General features: G+C 43.7%; 1 protein-coding gene across 7 annotated transcripts in view; it reads right to left on the minus strand.

Moving 5' to 3' along the window:
- The window catches only part of CHL1 (cell adhesion molecule L1 like), a 134,709-nt gene extending 114,095 nt beyond the window's left edge, over positions 1 to 20,614 (minus strand). For 3 of the 7 annotated variants that reach the window (XM_051788628.1, XM_051788629.1, XM_051788624.1), the window contains exon 1: positions 20,174 to 20,265. The gene's annotated coding sequence lies outside the window, so the exon portion shown is untranslated. Of the gene's footprint in view, positions 1 to 20,173; positions 20,267 to 20,527 lie in introns of those variants that run through there. The other 4 variants (XR_007904690.1, XM_051788631.1, XM_051788627.1 and 1 more) reach the window with 3 other exon arrangements.
- Between the last annotated feature and the right edge of the window lie 560 nt (positions 20,615 to 21,174).

Raw genomic sequence — 21,174 nt, forward strand, 5'->3', positions numbered from 1 at the left:
GGTCCTCTGCCTGTTTGCTCAAGCTGAGGATAGGGCTATAAATCTTTATTCTGCCCAATTTCATTGTTAATATAATCCATTTCTGAGACTGATAAAATAATACTTTCTTTTTTTTTTTCCATGGACCAGTAGCTAATAATGTCACCACTTTGAATTACACAAGACTGAGGTCATTGTCTGTCTGCCCCACAGCATCTCTCTCTAATTTTCTTCCTGTCCTTACACTTTTGCTTTTGCCTTCTGTGCTGGTACATACTAAGGCACTTGTATCCAGGAAGGAGTGGTCTTTCTCCAAGTCAAAAACCTAGTAGAATCAATGAGCTCTTAGAGGAAATCTCCTAGGGTTTGACCTTCAGGGTGGCCTTTTCCTCTTTAAACCCCGTGTAAAACAGCGATTCTGCCAGTCAATCCTCAGGAAAAGATTTAAAGAAAGGGACTGTCGCCCATTGGTGGCACCAGAAATCTAAGCAGGAATTAAGCAGCTTGAAAAAGCCTTTAAATTCATCTTGCCATTCTCCCAGAGCTCTGCATATATTCTTCATGGCCCTGTGTTCCCCGAGCCCTTTGATCATTCCATATTGAAGTAGTCTCTTGTTTAATACGCAGCTCCGATGACTCCACGATAACATCAAAACAGAAGGGAACAGAAAGGACATGAAAGAATATGAAGTCAATGGCTTCCCCAATCACAACACACAAACAGGGCTAGTTAAAAGCCACGGCTTTACAGAGCTGCCTTTATACTCTCACAAAGCTTCACGCAGCGTTAAGACCAACTACAAACTGGGACTAATGATTAAAACTACATTGGGCTGCCTTTCTTCTGCTTTAATTGTTGCTTGCTTTGCTCAGAGGGATTAGATCCACAAATCCAGCACCTATCTTTGTGCTTCAGCCCAGAAGTCCATGGCACCAGCTGGTCTAACCAATTTTTCTGTTAGAAATCAGGGCTTCCAAGACAGAGTTTCCTCAATACATGGTCTTTCATCCTTGTACCGTCATGGAATGGTTTGGGTTGGAAGGGACCTCAAAGATCATCTTGTTCCAACCCCTGCTATGGGTAGGGACACGTTCCACTAGACCAGGTTGCTCCAAGCTACATCCAGCCTGGTCTTAAACATCTTATAATAGAGCTCCAACCATCCTCTAACCAGTTCTAGAGGCATTTTGAACAAGAAGCAAAAAGGGAGAAGAAGTTTCATTGAAATCTGTCTTGTGCTCTTCTAAGAGCTCAACCCAATTCAACCAAAAAAAAAAAAAGAAAGAAAGCCTATTTGCACAAGATTTTTTCCAACATCTTCCTGTTTCAGTGTTTACATACAACTCCACAGTATGTTGTGGAGACCAGACAGACAGAAAAGTTGATGTCTACTGTCTAGAACTGATCTCACACTTGGTTCTCATGCCATATTTCTTGGCTGCCTACACTCATGTTAATCTGCTAAACCCACTTGGAAAGCAACATATCACTTGTCCTCAGTTCTATTATTCATCAGACAACCAGGATGGCAGCTCCATGACTGACTGCTAATTATCCTTTCCCACTGCATGTCAGAGCCCGTTGCATTTTCGGCAGCAATTTATTCTTCCTCCCATGGAGTCCTGAGGTGGAAGCTGAGGCCTATTGAAGTCAGTGACAAAGGCCCCATTGACTTCAATTGTGTTGGGAATTCATCTTTTAATGGGAAGAGACCTGCCTAAGTGTTATTTAGTGTATGATGTCAACACTCTGAGATAACAATGACACGAGGGTAACATGCACATCACCAGCGGTGCCAGCATGGGACACGGCCCTCCAAGGCTCTGTCACATCCCAGACAGGAGCGTGGCACCTTCCCATTCCAGCTGCCTCCCAGCACAGAACAGCCTCATGTTTTGTCAAGCCCAGTGCACACAGCATGGTGTGTAACTCCTGGGATTTGCCAGGGTGATGGGGACATCCCCTTTGCTCCGTGGGCTGGATCCATGCTGAGCCCACAGCCTGGGCCGTTCAGATCCAGTGTCTAAAATGGAGATACAATCCCTGTCTACAAAAGCAGTTTGGAATAGCTATGGAAATATTCACAGTGTACACTGCACTTGAACTTCTTTAAGAGGAGCTGAAAAGACAGTTAGTGAGATGGCAAAGGAATCTCACCTTTCCGTGACTTCCTATTTCTCCTCCTAGACGTGCTGGCAAGAGGGACAGCAACATTGCCCAAAATGCTAATTCCTTACACAAAAAATTGTAGTTTCCACCTGAGAGTGTTTTGTGTACGAAATGAGAAATGAAAGCTAAAATCCAAGTGTTGCTTAACACACTTTCTGAATTACAACAGGCCTTGAGGATGTTTTTGCTGCTTTGTTCGGGTTTTTTTCCCCTTCCTGACTTGTCTTTTCCCTCACCTACTCCTACTGCCTTACTCCCCCCAGCTTACACAGACCAAAGTGTTTCAGTTTTGTGTTCACTCTCAGCTGGAGGACTCCCCTTGCCTGAACTCCCAACTGGAAAGAAAGATGCTCAAGCCAAATTCTCAGCACAGCCCATGAGACTGTAATCAAATATATTTTTTCTGTGCTTCTGTATGAACTGATTTCAACTTGCTGCTCCTTTGTTCTGTGCAAGGCTGGTTTTCCCTTTGCTAACCCTGTACCACACAAGCCAGCTGACCTCTGAAGAAAAGGGAAATCCATTCTCCTCAGTCAGGATTGGTCTCTGGAGCTTCTAAACCACTGAAGCCTTTTACAGTCCTGAGTTTGCTTTTCTGATGCATCCTAATGTTGCTGTTGTTTAAAAAAAAATTATGCAGAAAATTATTGCTTAAATTAATAGCAATTCTTATCTATGGAAGGAAAAAAGAAGAATTATAAGAATCAATCATGATTTCTATGTAATATGGGCTGTGACAAAGCTGTGGAAGTAAAGAGGGATTGTAAAAACTATCTCAAAATATGAAGCAGAATCCACAAGACAGAAAATAAATAAATAAATGAAAATCAATCTGCACTGTAATGGTTGTTTGCAAAATTAGAACAATTAATTCTGTGTAAACTAACCTATCAGGAAAGCACACTGTGGGGCTCCTGATAGCTGATATTGCACTACACTGTATTAAGGAAAGAATGATTTAATGAGATCCCTGGAGAGTCTCCATGGACTTGGATCATCCTCTCAAAAAGACCATTTTTACCCCATTTAGCAGCCAGTATGTTGCATCTCTGATACACACATGAACAAAAAGAAAAAAAAAGGAAAACCCCACCTAAAAAGCACTATTAACACAATTATCAGCACCAATAGGAATTGCATCTTTCAGGATCAAAAAGGACATTATGTCATTTTCAATATACAAGAGCCATCAGAAATAACATCTGTATCTTAAAACTCACTGCACTTAAAGCCACTTACGGCCAGAACAGCAGCAGCACAAAGAAAGCTTTTACACACAGGGGGCTGTGAAAAATCATCATCGTAATAATAATAAAAATAAAATCACAGAGTGCTTGCCAGAACAATCTCCAACCTGACTTTTATTAATATTTTATTTTTCTTTAAGTAAAGCCCTAGTGTAGAGCTTGCAAAATGCAATAAGTGCCCCAGTTTAACATTTGATTTTTCAAATAAAGTGGAGAAAAGCACCTTCAGCCCCAAACCCAAAATGGCTGTATTTCCAACTGCTCACTTGCTGGAAAATAACAGCTGGGAAACAGCAAGGCAGAATATCTGATCAGGAGCTTAGTGCTAGGGTTAGAAGCTGTTCTATTTGCAGATTCTCTGCAAAAAACATGTATAACCACATTTGTGTCTCCAGCCTGAGCAATCAATATTCTCAGGTTTCAAAACCTTTTCCAGAGAAGTCTGTGGATTTTTCTCACCGTCTGATCTGTTTAACACAAGTGTTTCTGCCAAGTGGGGCTTCAGATTAGAGGGGTAAACCCCTGAAAATTTCAAATGAAGTGCAAATAAATAATAAACCAACAAAGGAATCCTTATAAACATTCAAGCCACCCTGTAAATTAAGACGAATTACTGTAAATTAAGATAAATTACTGCATTTCCTCTCCAACTGTACTGTTAGACTTGATGGAAGTACCAACTCTCTACATCACTATCATAGGGCTGGACAGCACTAATATAAACCAGGCTGTGATGCCAGTGTTGATTTGCAATATTTTCATGTTTCAGCAAGTTAGTAGCTCAAAGATTCAACGTTTTAAGGAGTTAACAGGAATACTCAAGAGCTTAAGCATTAAGCAGTTAATGAATGCAAATCAACATGCCAGAATACGCTGAATTATCATCATGCTGCTCCCAGTTCACCTGGACCAGCCCATGTGCCATCCTCTGCCATGATCCCACCTGGACCACGAGACACCCCAAAAGAAGAGTCAGAAGAAGCCAGCCTGCAGGAGATTGCTCCCAGGCAGCCACCACTGACGCCTGTTCTCCACAGGGAAGTGGATTCCAGCCTGTATTAATCACCCCTAATTGATTTTACAACACTAGGAAACTGAAAAAAGAGTTCAAATACAGTCTTTGAGTCCTAATATTTACACGGGCAAACATTTGTTTATCTGTCAGCTGTGTAATCTCAGGGCCTCTGCAGAGCCCGGGACAGTCTCTTAAGTAGCTTTCTCCAGTTTTGATTAGCTGCCTCCATAACCAGCCCTATAAATATTCCTAACATTTGCACCCAGTGGACTAAGTGTTTTCTTGAGCAGACTAATTGGTTCACAACCCCTGCTAAGTATCAGCCATATCATCCCTGACTGCTGTGGGCTACGATCATCATTAGCCAAGTGACAATCTCCCAGAGAATTTGGGCTCTTTAATCTCTGCTCTCCCCAAGGACATCAGACTTATTGGGAGTTAAAGCCATCAGAGTTTGCTCTCACTCCTTTCTTACTCTCCATTCTCAGCACAGAAGGAAAAACCTTGTGAGCATGGTGACCCAGAGGAAGTTCATGTCCACTCCACCACGAGATGTTACAGATCTTGGGGCCAGTGCTGTTGGGGCAGAGGGACAGATCCTGCCTGCATCCACATTTCCACAATTTCCAGGAGAAATGTAAATTAACAGATCCCAGCTGAAGTCACACCCTGATGGAAGAAGTCCTTGAACTCCATCTTTCTTTTTATTGACCCCATACTAACACCAAAATGTCATAGCTGGGGCAATCCCAGGGGCTGCAGAACCACCCTGTGTGTGAGTACACCTGCCCTGAGACCAAGCTGTGGTGAGGAGAGGAAAACTGAAGCAGGAGAAGCAGAGAAAGAGATGAAACACAGGTCAAACGCTGGAGCAAAAGGTGAAAAAGAGAATAAAGGTGGGAAAATGAAAGGCAAAGTCTGAGAGGACATCATGTCTTCAGAAAGGCAGAACCCACACAGAGAGTAGTAGCTCCTGATAATTCCAACCTAAATCTGGAGATTCGGGGAAGAAACACGGGCTTTCTCTTTGTTTTGTTTCATCAGGAAGAAAAAGTTCTGCTCCTAAACTCAGGAAATACTTTAAAGTGTTTTAGATCTGGAGTGTTAAGTTCTCTTACTTCAAAATACACACAAATCACAGACACCAATTTACTGACATAGCTAAAAAGACCCCACCACAATGAAGAAGGGCATCGTCTCCTCATTGCACCTCTCCCCATCCAAAGGGAAGAGCAAATACTTTGGCACAGACAAAAAGCCCTTCCTGGCCCTCTGGATTACCTGCTTGCAGACCAAATTCTTCCTCTTAAAAATATCCCTGCCCGCTGCTGCTGGAGATTCACCTGAGCATTTCAACCACAGAGGGAAAATGAGATGTTAAACCACCACTCACCATCTGAAGGCAGAAGGAAAAAATCCAGCTTTTCCCTGTTGGCCTTTGTGAGTTTTATAGAGAAACAGGGTTATTAAAGGATGAAATCAAAGTAGCTCTGATGGACACAGCCTGTCTCGTGTCCAAACTTGTCCCAAGGCAATAAACTCTGGGGTTTTGGGACCAGAGCTTCACCCCAGCAGTGTCCTCTCATCACAGCAACCCAGCAGCATGAAGAGTTTTATTTTTCTTTGAGTCATGCTGAGAAATCTCTGCAATTCGTAGCTTTGGAAAGCCTCCACATTCACATTTAATTTGAAATTATATCCTCCCTGTCAAAACATGCCTGGGGGCAAGTCACTTATGAAGAAAAAAAAAAAAAGAAGAAGAAAATATAAATTTGAATTTTCCTGTCTGCTCTGAGTCATAACATCTGCCACAGATGTCAGCAGCCAAAGACAAGAGGATGATCTTCCTCAGAGAGGAGCACCCAAATAAAGCAATACCCCAAAATAGAAGGAATCTGAATCACCTCTGAGGCAAGACCTTAAATATTAGGAACAAATATTAGTACATGAGCTTTCCAGCACTTCTCATGTGCCCACACTAGGCAAAATACCAAATTACATACCTGTCTATTTAAAAAATAGAAGGTATAAATGCACTCATATAAACACACATATTACAGGGGTTTAATACCAAGTTTCAAAGTTCATGCCTCTGGAATAAATCTAAAAATTTGATATGCTCCATATTGTGCCTGAAAGGGAAACAACCAGAAGCAAAGCAGCTCATCCATGTTGTTGGTACTGTGATTATTTTCAGGGAAGATAAATGTAATATCAGATTCAAAAGCTCAAGGCAAAAGCTACTGCCTGTTGCACCAAATGGTTTGGAAATATAAATGAATATATGAGATATACGATCTTATTTCCATGAAGTACCATGATGGTTAAATAATTCTATGCAAAATCATACATATATAGTTATTTAACTAATTGTGCGTACATATATATATATATATATATAAACACCTTTTCCACTCAATCTACTTCAGAAAGGTCCAGGACACCCAGTTCAAAGGGAACTGTGGAAACCCTTGCAGGAGACAGTTCCAGAATAATCTGTCCAGGGAGACATTAATTTCCCCATCCCTATATTTAGAAGCGACCTATGATCTAAAACATGAGCCTTCCTCGAGGGTCAGAAGAGATTTGTTTCATTTTATGCTACTGAAGTTAAATTCACAAATAGCCCCTGGCCTTCAGGAGGCTGAAGGAGAAGAGGATTTGGATTGGATTGTTTTCTTTCTACAAAAAATATCAATAGGAAGCATCTGCTCAGCAGCCCAGGGTACTCAAGATGCAACTGAGATGGGAGATCCTGTACAAAACGCCTTAGAAAGGGCTAAAAATATTAATTATTAATAATTATTAGAAATTTAGATGAGCTGCTGATATATTCTTTGACCTTTGACAACAAACATTCAAAAATTAAAAAATAGAAAGGACTAAACAAGACAAAAATACGGAGAATATTAAAGGTCTCTTTAAGAAAGGAATGAAAAGAATTATCAGTATTTCATGTACAGACCAAGTGTTTCAAGGAATTGACATGACAGACTTAAGTATTTATGAAAACAGGTGAAACAAGGTCAAACAGTCACTTCAATGATCACATCAGAATTAAGAGACAGTAAGTTTAAAATGGGGAAAAAAATCACAGTGATTAACTTTGTGAACTGTCTGACACCAGATTGTTATTGATACAAAGGGCAGAATGATTGGAAGAATGATTAGATGTTTAAAGTGTTAATAATAATACCTTCCCAAGCCAGGATAAGAATTTATAAGAACTATTGATCTCATGTTTCAGGATGGAAGCCAAGAAGTAAATGCTTGGGAAGAAGGGAAAAAAATAAAAGAAATCTTTCAGGGACATTTTGCTCCTTAATTGTGATTATGAGAGTTCAGGAGAGGAGGGAGGAATGTTTGGGGTTGGGGTTTTTTTGTGGTTTGTGTTTTTTTTTTTCCCAGGGTGTTGAGTCATCCAGTATTAGTTACTAAGAGGGAGAGCATTCCAAGTTAATTGGATCTTTAATCGGATTGAATAGGGTAATTCCTACCTCTCTGCATTCCTAATGGATGCCACAATGTCAGGAGTTAAATGCTGAAGTGCTGCTCTGATTTGAGAGCAGCTTCTGGGGAATCCTTAGGCAAAGACAATTACTGAGATGTCCATTGAGAAAGAAAATGATCATGAAGGTCGATACACTTCCAACAGAATTTCTGAATAATTAGTTAGTCCACTCTTACAGGTAGGGCAGACACTCTTGAATGATATTTTTTTCCCCTCAATAAATAACTTTATTACCATTTATCATTTTTCCTAGTTCCACAGAGAACATGACCATAATCAGCTCAGGTTCTACACTCTGAAAACTGCTCCTTAGTATTGCTGGCAACGCAAAATGTTCGTGGCCACACAAGGCAGAAACGCTCAGCCCATGCAAAGCTGCAGGTAATTGGATGCTCTAATTGATCACAAAGAGTTTATGTTTCTGTTAAATGGTCCAAAGGAAACACGCTGCCTTTTTCCAATGAGAAGATCCTGAAATAACAACTCTCTTCAAAGCCAAAAACAATAGAGGAAATGTTGCTAAACAAAGGTAATAGCTTTGCCACGGAGTCGTAAAAAAAGAACATATGCGAGTTGTTTCTCTCCCCATAACCATTACAGAAACATTCTCTGCTGTGGATGTTAGACAGAAATCTTCCTGGAAAAGTGATTTCCACTCCTGGCCAAAGAATTTCCATGAGAGCAAAATTCCTTACAGCCTTTAAGGCATCCATTTCACCTCCACAGTGAAAATCCACAGAAAAGACCAGCAACAAAGTCACCTGGACCATGATTTTGGCTGAACCACTGCACTTCCCCACAGAAGAAACACAATATTATGTTTAAATTAATGACTGTCTCATTAATAGGCATTGGAAGCACTTGCAATAGAGTTTGTTTCTCCTTGGAAAAAAAAGAAGTCAGAGTCAATGATCTGGTAAAACTATTTCAGGAGGACAAAAACACACACAGAACTTGTCAAAAAACAGCTGAGACCACAGAGATTTCCCTGCTGGATTCCTCAAAATTTGGTTTAGGGGTGTAAATATAGGGCTCGTGATTTCTTTTAAAACTGGTATCTGTAAGACTGATGCCACCAAGGTGGAGGGCACAGCAGAGCCCACGGTGAGGACTCTCTGCTGAACAGGACCACAGAGACACTACTTTCTCCTCCCACAGCAGCAGAACAGGGGGGCGACAGCACCAAAAGCCCGAACCACAAATAGGTTTCTTCATCATCATTAGCAAAGCACAGAATCCAAAATTGCTGTTTTGACCAGGAAACAGATGATTCCAGCCCTGCCAGCACTCGAGGTGCTTCCAATGCCAAGACTCCCTTTGCTGAGACATATGTTCCAACACTCACAAACAGAAGCTCTGCCTCCAGTTGAAACTCCTTTCTTTGTCCTTTTGGAGCTTCTATTTCTCCTTTTTGTGCTTCCCATGTAGGTTTCTCCTTCTCCTTATCTTCTCCCTTAGATTTCCTTCACAATGCTCACGGATTTTAAGGCCTTTGCATCTTCCTGCATGTCACAGGCAGTTTGTGCTTTTCCCCTATAGCTGCAAATAACATCCAGTAACTTGTGTTTGATTGCATCACACAAGGTATCCCCTCTCAGTTTGAACAAATCATAGTTCATTCTAGTGCTTAATCACAGATTAAAAAAAAAAAATGTCTTTAATGTCTAATTTAAAATAGTCTGGCTCCAGCTACCAGCTATTGGATCTGATTTTTCTTTTCTCTTCTTGATTAAAAAGCTGGATATGCTTTCCCCATGAAAATACTTGTCCCTGTAATCAAGTCCCTTCTCAATCCTCTTTTTGATGAGCTAAGCAGATTGAGTCTCTAAATCTCTCCCTGCATGGAATTTTCTCCACTCTTCAAATCAATATTGTGGTTATTTTCTTGACTCTTCAGTTTTGTAAACCCTTTTTTTTCAGCTGTTGACACCAAAACTGGACATGGTTTTCCAGCATTCTCATGGACTCAGATAAAAACTGTGTCAAAGGATCCTTCAGGCCATTGGGAAACCATCTTCCTTTCTCTGTCTGCTGTGACCCCTCCATACCCTTTCACCCTGGTCTCAAAGCCACCCTCTTCCAGTGCATTGCTCAAAGCACAGGCAATTGGAAGGAAAGAAGAAGAGGCATCTTGCCATCACTCCATATAACTTATTATTTCTACACTCCCAGTATTGCCTCTTCCACAACTTTGGCAGCAGTCAATTAATTTTGGTGTTCAGATTATTGATAAAGATGGTCAACAGTTTCAGGACTAGTTCTGGTTCTTTTGAAACCCCATCGAACCTACACATCTTCCAGTGCATGAGCCTCACAGACAAATGCCTGCTCAGCTCTGTCAGCTAAGTCTTAATCCATTAAATAAAGGCCTTGGAGCAACCTGAGATAGTGGAAGGTGTCCCTCCCATGGCAGGGGTTGGAATGAGATGACTTTGAAGGCCCCTTCCAGCCCAAACCATTCCATGACTACATGAAACAAGATTGCTAGATTGCTCCTAGTCTTACATACCAGCTTTGTTGGGTTGGATTGTTTTTAACTGAGATTTGCAAATCTAACACTAAAAACTCTGCCAAGGCTCAGTTATCCACATCTATCAAACCTGTAACTCCACGAAGAACCCTTTGCAGAGGCCTTAATTATCTCGCTAGTCTTCAACTCTGTATTAATTCAGTCCTCTATCAACTTTTCCATTATTTTTCTGGGATTGGTGCCAAGCTCTCCAGACAATCATCCATTACCTCCTTCTGCTTTCCCTCTTTGCACGTGGACTCCTCTGATATGCCCACAAAACACCAAGATACCCAGGGCAACAAAGCCAAAAAACACTTGGCCATCCTTGTGTGATGTATCATCCTACCTTTTCCAAAGATAATAACCAAGACTTTTTCCAAGAGACACTTTATCCCTTTGATCAGTCTCACCTTTCCCTCCCACCACCATTTCTGTCCACCCATCCCAGTTTGTCTGTCACAAGGTACAGCGACACCAAATCTGGTGGCTGAGGACAATACAGGCCAAAAAGCTCATCATCAGGGCCTGCTCGTGAAAGCTGTTTAAGAAGCTTCAGTGTTCTGTTTTAGCAGTAAAATTTGATTTTTAGGAGATCCAGCTTTGACCTATCTCTGTATTCCTTCAGGACCTGCAGTGATAGGACACAGAGTAATGGGTCCAAACTGAAAGAGGGGAAATTTAGGTGAGATATATGGAAGAAATGCTTCCCTTGAGGGTGGGGAGGCCCTGGCACAGGTTGCCCAGAGAAGCTGTGGCTGCCCCATCCCTGGAAGTGTCCAAGGCCAGGTTGGACAGGGCTTGGAGCAACCTGGGCTAGTGGAAGGTGTCCCTGCCCATGGCAGAGGGTGGAATGAGATGATCTTTAAGATCCCTTCCAACCCAAACCATTTAGTGGTTCTCTATGATATCTCCTCAGTAAGCAGTTTTTTTCCAGTGATTCCCATTTCCTCCCCCCCTACCCACATCCTCTCGATTCCCTGCTCCAGAAGCACATTTAGCATCCCAGAGTAATTGAACTTTCAAGTTCCAGCCCTGCACTGGGTGATCCTAAGTGGACTGGACACCCTCTCCTCTCCAAGGTGTGCAGTAAATTGCTGGATTAGCAGCACACACTGTAACGTGCTCGGGCACTCAGAGTATCAGCTGTCTCACATCATTTACCTGCAGCCAAGTTACAGTTCAATTACTGAAGTAATATCTCATTCAGGCAGAACAAAGAAAGGAAAAATATGCAAATGAGTGAATTTAAATTCACTTAATTTAAAGGCCTAAAATTTTTAAGGGCACGTTCCCTCTCTGGGGACATTTGGGTTCAGGGATTATAAAATACATGAAGCTATAAATGGTTAAATGGATTGTCATTGCCTGAGCATCAAAACATTGCATACATTATTCTTTTCAGGGAGTGCATTATATAATTAACACTGCCAATACACAGCATTCCTGACCATATCCTATCCTATGCAAGGATAAAACTTGGTCTAAACTACCACCCATTACAGGGAGCTTTGTGCACAGACAAGCTTAGCATACATTTTGGAGGATCACAGTGGAATAGGTTTGTATGGAGAATGCTGCTTATCTGCTGAATACAAAGATTATTCCAATTTTTTTGTGATCCACATGATAAGATTTTGAATAACCCTTCAGGTTTGTTGCCTGTTGGGGTTTGTTTGGGTTTTTTTAATAAACACTGAGGCATATTTTTTGTGCACCAAAGATGAATTTTTCCTCTTGCTATGCAGCTGGAATTCTGTGAGGTTTCAGTGCACAGTGATGTCTGACAGGGGGAATGGCTGACAGTGAAAATCTGCTGCACTGGCAGGATAATTAGGTACAATGCTCCAAAAGGCAGGATCCTGCACATGGGGAAGTAAAGGGGAGAAAATCTCTTTTCTTTAGGGGCTGCATAACCAAACAAGCTGTATTACAAGAAAGATGGAGAGAGACTGTTTGCAAGGGCATGTAGTGACAGGACAAGGGGGAATGGATTCAAACAGAGTAGGTTTAGATTGGATATTAGGAAGAAATCCTTCCCAGTGAGGGTGGGGAGGCCCTGGCTCAGGTTGCCCAGAGAAGTTGTGGCTGCCCCTGGATCCCTGGAAGTGTCCAAGGCCAGGTTGGATGGGGCTTGGAGCAACCTGGGCTAGTGGAAGGTGTCCCTGCCCATGGCAGGAGAGTGGAACTGGATGAACTTTAAGGTCTCTTCCAATCCAAACCACCCCGTGATTACTTTCTGGTGCCACCACACGTGCCACACTTCACCTTTAATAAATCCTTGTTCTATAATACAACTCAAACAGCTCTCAATTTTCAGCAATTCCCTGGGATATAACATGAAGCTGAAAAGGCAAGTCCGAGCATTTCCCAGCAGGTAGGCACTGTCTGGACAGGTATTAGCTGAAAACCAGGGTGGTGAAATCCCAGGTTGAGTGAGGGCTGCACACGGACAGCAGGGATGCTGCAATTCCACAGGCTCAGCAGAGATAATCAAAATCCCAGATTTAGGTGAAAGCCTAAGTCAAACCTCACGCAGTCAATAACAGAAAGGTGCATTTGTCATGCAGGTGGTAAAACCTGAGCAATTACTGGGGATTTCAGTGGAACCCTGTACATTTAATGAAGCAGGTCTGGCTTAGCTTTGTGCAGCTGGGACAGACCTTTAATCACTATTACTCTATAGCTTACACGCCACAGTTGTCATTGGTGTGACTCAGAAAACTGCAATATTCATTGCTGGTTCCTGGCTGTTTGTTTCCAGTCAAAATAGGAGACGAGGATAAGCCACTTGAGAGGAGACACCGTCACAAAGCTCCCAACAGGAGTGTTTGTGGACACGATTCTGCAGAAGCCCAGATGGCTGAAAGTCAGTGTAACTCAATCATCCTCAGCTGAACCACAGTCATTTATATCAGTCAAGGACCTGAGCTATTACGCCTACTTCTCAAACTGGTTAGGTTGTAAATTAGATTTTCATCACTCCTGAGACAAAAACCTGACTCTGATGAGGTCAGGGGGAGTTTGACCATCCATTTCAGTGGCGCCGTGACTTCACCAGTGGTTTTCGTGTGCAATATTCAGCCTGAAAGTCACCACAGTTTATCAGGCTTTCCTAAAAATGTATTAAATTAAAGCTTCCATTAGTACTTGCAGATAGCTCAGTCCTGTGTTCTTTACTTCTGCTCAGATGGAACCAAAGGAATATTTATCACAAAGGAATTTGGATTTTAATGGCCAAAGTAACCATGGTTTGAGCGATGCCTCAGCAGAATTCAAAGTAAGCACTGAATACAGTTTATCCCTGCAGAACTGAATGAACAAAAAAGATCAGACAGGACATTCTCTGGCTTACAGCAGGGTAAAACAGAAATCCCCTAAAACCTATTCCCTAATGAAACTTTATGACAGCAAAGTCATTGGTGGAGTAACATGAAAGAATAACCTGTGAAAAATAAAGCACAGGACCCTCATCCGGGAAAAGACTTGAGCAATAACACAAATTTTAGGCAATAAGTTCACTGAAATCAGCAAACAGGTTGTGGTTTGGAGTATTTTGCCTACAAAGAAGTAAACCCAACAACATTAGCAAAGGAGCATGGATGCAAACATCCACACAGACCTGGGTCACCCGGTACAAACCACCCCAGTATCACAGAGGGGAGGATTTTTAGGGATGAGACAGACAGATCACACTGGGATATGTGATCAGCCTTGGGAAAAAAAAAAGGTAGAGGCTTCCAAATCTGCAGGCAATCTTTTATTATTAATTCTCTGATTTCAGTAAACTGCAAAAATAATGGTGTATTTTCTGAGCATGTCTACTAATAAAAAAAAAAAAAGCCATTGAGTTAATCACTCCTGTTGCTGAAAGCATTGTTATGGTATTTTTCTAACAGAAAAGAACCTGCCCTGGAATAATAATTTTACTTTCCCTATAAGCAGAGCAATCTTTCATCAAGGCTAATTTTATTTCAAGCACTGGGGATACAGCACTGGCACCAGCCATTTTTTACTGAGACATTGTTCCAGGTTTCCATCGGGTTTAATACTGTAAAATACACGTGACAGAACTGAGCGATGCATTTTTCAAACATTCTCTAAAGCTGTGGGAATACAGTCCTTAAAGGCAGCCCTCTCTCCTTTCAAGTGCCATACAAGCACAGCAGGCAGCATTCAAAGCCACCTCTTCTGTGTCAGCCAGCAGGAAGGGCTGACAGGGAATTGCCTGTGTCACACTCCAAAAGTCACCAAAGGAGACACAGACTGAAAGGTGGATGGGCCCAATTCTGCTTGCTTTCCCCCACCCCCCCTCTTAGTGGATTGCTGCCTAACCAATTAATTTTGGCCTGAATAGCGACTGCCAGCCTAGCAGAGTCATCCCCAGGGCCTCCCAAAAAATGGAGACACTTGAAATGAGATTTTTAAAAGCACCAAAGTCATCTGACTAAGCTATATTGAGAGGACAGAGGACTTTGGCTCACTGAAATGCCTGGGTTTCTTTGGAAACTTGGCTTGTTTGTGGTTAAACCTTCTATTCAGGAGGGCACTGAGAGTCCCCAGCCATCAGACCCCCTTCCCATGGGTCCTTCCCACCTTTAAAGTTGCAGCTCTGTCCACCTCTCAAAAAAAGAAATGCACAAAGGTGCTGCCTCTGCTGCTCCCACGAGGAGGAGGTGGCAGGAACAGCACCAGGCAGGTGACACCAGCAGCAAGGTGAGGTCCAGGCTCAGGACCAAGAGCACTCACAGAGCAGTGCAAAGGCCACTGGGTGCTGTTCTGAGGATAAATATCATGGCAGGTACACAGGGGTCACCTTTCCCCACCTCCCTGAGTGCAAACACAGGGAGGATGGAACAGGGACACCACGAGAAGCTCCGTTTCTGCCCAGTGGGTGTTGGGAGGTGACCTGTGAGAGCCTGGCGTGGGGCTGTCCCCGAGGCAGCTCAGCCTGGCTGACACACCAGCTCTTACAGCCAGACTGGGAACCATCTGTTCAAAATATCCTCGAAAGCTGCACTCTCACAGAAACAACCCTGCCCAGCCTTGGCCGTTGGCTCCTTCTCCTCCAGCTGCTCAAAAGTGGATCCAGACTCTATTGCTTCCATGCCAGGGAACAGGAGTAAAGACATGGATGAGTCCAAGGGGGCTCATCCCTGTCCTTCCCAATCTCCCCTTCACCCTCCCTAATTCAGTCAGATCCTCACCACACCTTTGATTTAATTCCATCTTGTTGCTGACAAACAACAAGAGAGAAAACCCAAACAATAGGAGAAAAGCACCTGAAATCAACAATTTTCTTTATAATTGGAGAAAAGAGAGAGCTAGAGAGAGTCAAAAGAAAATATGAAGACTTAAAATCCCTAATAAAGAAAGCAACATAATTCTTGTCCTTACATGGAACAGGATCTGCACCTGGAGATCACACTCAAAACAACAAACATGAGATCAGCTGTAACAATAAACAGTAGTTTTAATGATAAACTGTTTTCCATCTGCATTTTTTTTGAGTTTTATACATTCAGGTGCAATGAAGGAAGGCGGAAACATCTGCTAGGGAATGCTGAAGCCCCAGAAAATAACATATCACCACAGCCAGCACTCCATGGGCTTCATAGGGGGTGTCTGGACACGGCGGGAGGAGAAACCCAAGATACCAAATATTACCATGTACCTTCATCTGTTTATAGTGCAGAGGCAATCACTGCAATGGCAAGTGCTAATCAGCATTTGGGTATGCAAATGGACTTAGAGAAGTCTGTGCATAAAACAGATACAAGGAGAGTGGTTGGAAAAAATAGAAAAGCCAATTAAAGCAGCCTTGACTTTGGGGTACTGACTTTGTTATATAGAAACAACAGGGAAAAAAAAACCATAACGACACCACCACAAAGTCAAACAAGCTCACATTTACCTTAATCTTTGCCTAAGTCTCTCTGAGCCTAGAAAGGCAATTAATTACAAGTACACAGCTTATGAACTACTATAATCTTAGCCTAGGAATACTGACAATGAGTTGAGATTTGGTTCAGTGTAGTCTTAGCAGACCACTACAACACCCCCTTCTAGTCCAATATACAGTAAATCATGCAATACTCAAGCTCTTTAAAGAAGATAAATACCTAGATTCCTTTTTCTCATCAAGAGAGAAGAAATTTTCCAGAATACCAACTGCTATCTAAATAAAATGAATACCATGGCAGCCTGCAGTTGTCCCTGCCCGGGTGTGCTTTCTCTTAGTTACAATTTCAGAAGGGGATATGTCTATATTAGCAAACAGGAGAGCTCAAAAGGGCGTAAATAAGCAGAGCAAAACAGTGCTGGGAACCCCAGATCCACCCCCACAGGTTGCAAAGGCTCTGCTTCAGCTCCACTCAGGAGGCCACCGATGAAAAGCCCGTTAGCAGCTGAAGTGCACAAAGTAAACTCCTGACAGAGATATTCTGGCTTAGGTTCAGCCAGAATTAATCCAGTTTGTGAGGTCTCCCTGCAAACAAACACCCAGTAAGCAGGATGGGACGACTGCAAGATTCCCTTCCAAGGTTCTCTCCAGAACTAAGGTGTCAGCACACACAGACCCGAGGGCAACGACAAAGAGTTCACTGACAAAAGTACAATTCAGTGAACATGAACTGTCTGCAGGGTGCCACAGCCTGGTAAAACTCAGTGTTGGCACTTTGGGTATATAAGTATGATAACACTGCTCTTCCTTCTGCTCTTTGAGTACTAAATCTTTTATTTCCTCGCACAAAACAGACCTGTTAAAGAACCAGTGTCTTCCTGGAGGACAACCCAGCAGAGCTCTCCAGCCACAGGGGCCGTAGGATGGGCCAGAGCATCCTGATGTAATTCAGACAATGATCAAACAACACATTCCATGTTGCATTTCATAGTGTAGTGTAACTGCAGGATCTCACAGCTCATGACAGCATGAGGGGAACTGTTCAAAAAGCACTTGGTAGATGGCTGCCTTTGTTAGGACTTATGTGTCCCACTAATGATTTTGGGTTTTGCACAGAAGTCTAACCAAGAAAGAACAATTGAAACTTATTATAAAACACTGAGCACACCACCACCAGAATGTGGTTTACAAGATTCCTGCTCTGTTCTCATCCCCACGCTGCTCCCCAGGCTCTGTACTGGGACATTAATTTTCATTACACATGATTTAAGGTTGTTATAAGGTGGGCTTTGTGCTCACAAAGAACCCACAATCTTTAACAAAACAGAATTTCTACTTTACTGGACAAATATACCAAAAGAAATTGTGGCATCTTGGTGGGTTGCTAAGCAACCAAGAGCTCCAGTGTCACTTGTTTGTGATCAATTCAAGTCATTCATCAGGCTCTGAAGCGCCAGTTCAGGAATTCCAACAAAATCTGTGCCTTGGGAAAGCCACGGGGACTTCCTGACACACAATAACACTTTCTTTCCTCTAAGATAAACTTTGTAGATGTTCTTTTGATCTGTGTGATATGTTAATTCATTATTCTTAACGTACTGCTAATGGGAAAAGCTATAATTAACTAACTACAGCATTGTAACTCGTGCAAGATAAACTGAACTAATTAGTAGTGTTTAAAGTAGTCCCTGTCCTCTCCCACTGGGAAAGGAGCTGATCCTTTCTTATCACAGAAGCAACTGCCCACAACATGAATAGATACCTTTTTGTTTCATTTTCTTTTCCAAACAGAAGTGATAAAGTACATTTTTATTGGCAAATAAGGTGGCTACAATCCAAGCCCCTTGAGGTACGTATCCATGTCGTGAATAATGTTATCTTTCATTTAAAAGAAGGTTTATCTGTTAGGTTTCTTGGGATAAAGAGGTGGACTGTTATGTTTCCATTCATTAAGTTTAATTACTGAAGTAACGAATCCTGGATGCCCATAATAATGACACTCGCTCACACTGAGTTAAATGTGATCAGTGTATATTGCTGAAGCACAGTCTCTTTATTTCAACCTCATATTCAGAATTCATTCCTATTTCAATAAAAATCAATAATAAACAGGAAGAGTTTAGAAACAAACTGTTTTGGAAGCTGTGTGTTGCGTACAGGAAAACTTCAGCTGCTTGATTGCTGACAGGTGGTTTTTTCTAAAGATATTTCATGATAATTTCACGTACATTGGGCAATATTTCTGAAGAAACTCCAATGCATTCTGCAAATGTTGGTATCTTATCTTTTGCATCCTATTTTAATGTCACATGATCTGGTCTTGTAGTTCCTCCGCAAGCCACACTCCACTAACAGCAGATGCTCAGCCCAAGTGGAGACCAGAGAAACTGGCTAAAAAGAATTTCCTAATTTTTTAACTACCCTTTGGAAGAGGTGGGTGGGCTTTTTTTGGTTTGATTTTTTTTTTTTGAAACACAAAGAAAATGTATTATTTTTAAGCAACAGAAAAGTGTTAACACAGCAGCAGTTGTGCTCTTTAATACTTCCTATCAAGAAAAGCCAAGCAGGGGTTCACAGGAAGCAGTGGGCAAAGGATGACATGCACAGCTCCAACAAGGCAACACTGCCCATGTGTTCACAAATGGGCAAAAATGGCATATTCATTTAAAGTGCAGACTCTTTTCCTCCCTCTCCTTCTCTCAGAGCTGCAACTAAAGTCATAATATTTATTATTTATTACTTATGGAATGGTATTTGGGGGAGCTCAGTCACACCAAAGGAACCTTCGCCAACAAAACAAAAATGCCACCTGTCAACTCTCTGGTGAAATTTTCCAAAACGTTGCAAGCAAAACTACTCTCATGTGGTGCTGAGGATGAATTTCTTTATTTTCTATCTGTTATGGTCGAATACCTGTACATTATCCAACATACCAGAGCCTAGCCCCTTTCTGCCCCAAAATAAGAAGCAAAGTATCACTAACCATAGAACATGACTATACAATATTTCTAGAAGTGATAGGTGAAAAGTCTATGTACATTTACCGTGTCTGACTATTGGAAAACAGAACCTTCTTGCACCCTGAAAACCCAAACCAAGCTGAGCCCCCCAGTGCTCTGACAGTGCAACACAAATCAATAACACACAGCACACAACATCGAGGTTTAAAGATTCCTACAGCTCTCCTGCAGGGCAACACGGGCACATCGCTTCCCCAGGAAAAAAAAAAACAAAAAAACAAAAAAACAAAAAAAACCAAAAAAAAAAACCCAAAAAACCAAACTGGGGACTTTTGCAATTATTTAGGTATTGCAGGGGAAAAAATACACAAAATCCTCTCCAAAATCACTAGGAGAGAAGAAACAAGTGCTTGCCACAGAGGCAGGACATCCGGGCTGGCAAACTTGAACGCAACTAAGCCGACAGGAGAGTGACCCGCCGTCCCCCAGCAGAGCCCCCCCGGGCCCCTCCATCGCCCCCCGGGTCCCGCAACCACCCGCAAACTTTCCCCGGGCAGCGGCTCCTCCGCCCGCAGGACCCGCTCAGAGCGCGGGGAGCCCGAGCATCCCGCTGGAGAAGGAGAAAGGGGAAGGACCGACCCCCCGGGACCCCCCGGGGTCCCCCCCGGGGCACTTGCCAGGGCTGAGCCCGGCTCCGCTTCCTCATTGCTCCGCAGGGCGCAGCCCAGGTGCGGTGCCGGGAGGAGGAAACCCAGTTTTAAAATAATGACAATAATGATTCCAGAGGGTTTCTGTGGCCGGGCAGGACGAGGGGGGGTGGCTACAGGGCAGCCCCTTGGCTGGGCACCCCCGGACCCCCCTCCCGGTGCCCCCGCGGTACCTTGAGCCCGGCGCGGGCGGAGGGTCGCGGCAGCGGCGGCTCCGCAGCCCCGTCCCGGCGGCTCCGAATTAATCGCTCCACCCCGAAAAAAAAAAAAAAAAAAAAAAGGGAGGGAGGGAGGGAGGGAGGGAGAGGGGGGAGAAAAAACCCAACGCAAGCTCCAACCACCCCAAACCCAGCCCCGCTCCACACCCACGAGGAGGGAGAGGGTCCCTCCGTGACTGGCATCGCTATCTCCTCCGGCGGAGCTTACAGGGAGCCATGGCAACGAGCCCCGCGCTCCCCAAAGCGCTGCCGCCTCCCCCGGGGGTCGAGCAGCTCCCACCCCCGCCCCGACCCCGCTCCGGATCCCACCTGCCCGATGCCAGAGCCGGCACCAAGGAGCCACCGCCCGCCGCTCCTCCGGGAGGCACCTGGCGATGGCGGGAGGGACCGGGAATCGCGGAGGGAAGGAGCGAGGAAAGGGAGCCCCTGCCCGCCCCCCGCCCGCGGGGATGTCCCGCGCCCCGGGCAGGTGCGGGAGGGGCGCTCCGGGTGCCGGCCAGCCCAGAACCACAACGGGAGGAGGATAAAGGAATGGCCGAGCTGGGGGACACTGCCCCCGGCAGGACCCTCGGATGCTGTCGCTTCGTCATGGTGGTCACCAAAAGCCGGTCAAGGAGGGGAGAGGCGCTGCCAGGGAAGAGACTGGCCCCCGCCCCGGCTTAGCCCTCCCTGGGGTGCAGAAGTGTCGTTGCTTTTCAGAGGAAAGGATGAAAATTCGGAAAACTCCAGCCCTTCCTGCCCCACAGCTCTCCCCCTCTAAACTCCCATGTACCAATCATCCCAACACCCGGTGTTTCATACATCCACACCTCTGAAAAATCCATGTTTTCATCTTTTTTTTTTTTTTTCTCTAGCACCCCCTCCTAACATTTGCCGTGTGTGCTCTCCATGACCACAAGCCCAGATCAGGTTGATGTGTGCGCCTGAGCGCTCGGACTGTGCCTGTGTGTGGTTCA

Source organism: Manacus candei, unplaced genomic scaffold (genome assembly GCF_025592945.1).
Source record: "Manacus candei isolate 608988 ecotype Guabito, Panama unplaced genomic scaffold, ASM2559294v1 h1tg000025l, whole genome shotgun sequence".
Taxonomy (NCBI): domain Eukaryota; kingdom Metazoa; phylum Chordata; class Aves; order Passeriformes; family Pipridae; genus Manacus; species Manacus candei.